The sequence below is a fragment of the Trichechus manatus genome, unplaced genomic scaffold (assembly GCF_000243295.1).
Source record: "Trichechus manatus latirostris isolate Lorelei unplaced genomic scaffold, TriManLat1.0 scaffold00317, whole genome shotgun sequence".
Lineage (NCBI taxonomy): Eukaryota > Metazoa > Chordata > Mammalia > Sirenia > Trichechidae > Trichechus > Trichechus manatus.
This window is the reverse complement of record NW_004444253.1, coordinates 734790-738197: the sequence shown is the minus strand read 5'-3', so window position 1 is coordinate 738197 and position 3408 is coordinate 734790.

Below are 3408 nucleotides of genomic sequence, written 5' to 3'. Positions count from 1 at the left end.
GGGGTCACCAACAGCAGGGTCACAGGTGGGGTCACCAGCAGCACGGTCACAGGTGGGGTCACCAACAGCAGGGTCACAGGTGGGGTCACCAGCAGGGTCACCAGCAGTGAGGTCAGCAGTGGTGGGGTCAGCAGCAGTGGGGTCACAGGTGGGGTCACCAGTAGCATGGTCACAGGTGGGGTCACCAACAGCACGGTCACAGGTGGGGTCACCAGCAGCAGGGTCACAGGTGGGGTCACCAGCAGGGTCACAGGTGGGGTCACCAGCAGGGTCACCAGCAGTGAGGTCAGCAGTGGGGTCACCAGCCGATACTCCTCGGTCCATCCTTCAGGGGAGGCGGCAGCGGCTTGAGGAGTGAACAACTGGGGGACGAGGACAATCAGACCGGGGCTCCTCTCACAGAACCGAGACCCAGACCCTGGTGGCAGACCACCCCTGTGCGTGCGGTGCTGGAGGGTAGCCCGAGGCTCCCCGGAGCACAAGGGCAGCCTGAACACTGCTCCCAGCTGGACGTCCAGGCTGGGTACCCTGGGTGCTCTCAGCAGGGAGGGCCATGGGAGAGGGGACCAGGAGCCGGCCCCTCCCCCAGTGCAGCACCCTGGGGCCCTGGAGAGAGGGCAGTCTCAGCCCCAACACACCTCAATGAACACACTAGTTTTAGTAAGTGGCAGATAGGTTCTTGAGGGTTTCGCTGGCCGACAAGTGTGTTATCACGGACAGTGACTGTCCCCCTCTGTGACCCGCAGACTTCATGTCTGCTGACCAGCAGGGGCTGGTGATGGTGCGCCCTGCCCAAGACTGACAGCACGCCCTCCCGCAGGCAAGGCCTCGCCCCTCTAGGGTGAGGACGCCCTGCCTTGGAGGCCCTGGGGTACACTCAGCACCCAGGCCCTCAAGCCATACTGCCGGCTACCCCCAGGCACCTCTGCTTCCTCTTCCAGACACAGGACGCTGAGAGCACTGACTTTGGGTGGCCAGTCAGGACCCGAACAGACAGAACAGGCAGTGTGCCAGGCCCTAAAGCCACCGAATTCATAGTCACTGCTCCCAGTGTGCCCACAGCTTACATGAGAGAGTGTTTTATGGAGAACTTTTCTCTGCATTTATGGAGATTTTCCCTCCTTGCATCTATTTATGTGATGACTTATAATAAGATTTCCTTTTATATTTAATACACACACTGTATGCAGGGTGAAAATCTGATCCTGGCACAGGTGTGAGACAGAGAACCCTGCCTGGCCCCGCCTCCCACCCAGCAGAACTCTTTTAGCTATTTCTTCAGGTATTTCCATTCACCTTTCTAAATAATACGTTTATATAAATATTTCTTGACTTTTCAGTTGTGGATGTTATTGTCTGCACAAGGTAAGATTCCTCTGTCTTACTCCATCGCTCTGTACACACCCCCAACCTCCTAAGAATGGTTCTATCAGCATTGTCTGTTGAATCGCTACTTATTGATTACATGATCCCAACTATGTAAATATTATTCACAGCTGAGTCACATGGTGGACAATGATTACTTTTCCTTTCTCATACAATTCTGATTTTAATCAAATAAAAATTACTGGAGACTTAGGTGGAATAACTGGTGTCAGCCTGGCCCTCCCACCCACAACAACCATAAAACCGCACAACACGTTTCAGGCAACTGATTTCTGGCGCTGGACAGCAGGCAGCACAAGACTGTGCTTCCTGACCCTTACCCATGGCTGGTGGGAGTGCAAAATGGTACAGCCATTGTGGAAAAACTAAAAATAGAACTACCATATGACCCAGCAATCCCACTCCTAGGGATATACCCAAAAGACTTGAAAACAGTCAAAGAGTCTTGTACGTCATGTTCACTGCAGCACTGAATACAACAGCCAAAAGGTGGAAACAACCTGAACGCCCATCAACGGATGAAAGGATAACAAAATGTGGTACGTTCATACAATGGAATACTACTCAGCCAGTAGGAGAAATGAAGTCACGATACATGCTACAACATGGATGAAGCTTTAAGACATTATGCTGAGTGAAGTAAGTCAATCACAAAAGGACAAACACTGTATGACCTCACTTACAGGAAAAGACAAGAAAAGGAAAATGTATAGAGACCAAAATTTATTAGGGGTTACCAGGGGCAGGAGAGTGGGGGAGAGGGGGGGTTCTTGCTTATGGAGTACTGAGTTTCAGTTTATGGTGGTGGAAAAGTCACATTGATTAAGGGTAGGGCTGCATAGCCCATTAGTGTAAGTGCTGTCAATAAGTTGTACACCTGTAAAAAGTTGAGTTGGCAAAAGTTATGTGATAGACATATTTATAACAATGACCAAATAATAATTATAATAAACAGTGGTTGCTGAGGCTGCTGCTGTACAACCAAACACCTCATGGAATTTGGTTACTTGGTTTGGAGGTTTAGGGTCATGGTTTCAAGGCTAATCGGCCTAATAACGTGTTTAGTGCCTCTGTTCTACCTCCTAGTTCGTTGTGTAGTGCCTGGGGTCTTAAAAGCTTGCAAGTGGCCATCCGAGGCACAATAATTAGTCTCTATTTGCCTGGAGCAACAAAGGAAGAAGGAGAGTCAGGAATAGGAGGATATGGAATGTGTAGCTAACTGTCTCCATGAACAACTGCCTCCTTTGCCATGAGACTAGAACTGGATGGTGCCTGGCTACCATGACTAAACATTTTGATCAAAGATTCTGTAGAAAAATTCTGATCAAAAGGGGGAGAATGCAGCACAGAATTTCAAATTCTCATGGAATCCAGACTTTCTAGAGCCATGGAGGTTGGATGAACACCTGAGGTTACTGTCCTGAGATAATCTTTATACCTTAAACCAAAAACATCCCTTGAGGTCTTCTTAAAACCAAATAGTTTAGCTTAACTAGTAAAAAATGTCTGCCTTGAACATTATGCTCTTTTAAGAACTATCTATATGGAATCAAACTGACAATAGCAACTCAAAAGATTAGATAGGAACCTTAGGGGGCAGTGAGTTTATATTAACGGCTGTCTGAGTTATCTAGTGCTGCTATAACAGAAATACCACAAGTGGATGGCTTTAACGAAGACAAATTTATTCTCTCACAATCTAGGGGGCTAGAAGTCCAATTTCAGAGTGCCAGCTCTAAGGGAAGGCTTTCTCTCTCTGTCGGCTCTGGGGGAAGGTCCTTGTCATCAAGCTTCCCTGGTCAAGGAGCTTCTCAGCACAGGGACCCTGGGTCCAAAGATCACACTATTCTCTTGTCTCTTGTTTCTTGGTGGTATGAGGTCCCCCTGTCTCTCTGCTCACTTCTCTCTTTTGCCCTACGACTGTCAGCGCCCCGCCTCTCCCATCTGAGACCTACAGAGCTGGAGCCCAGGCAAAGCACAGAATCTCGCTGAGCTGAGTGGCAGTGCATCTGTGGGACAGGG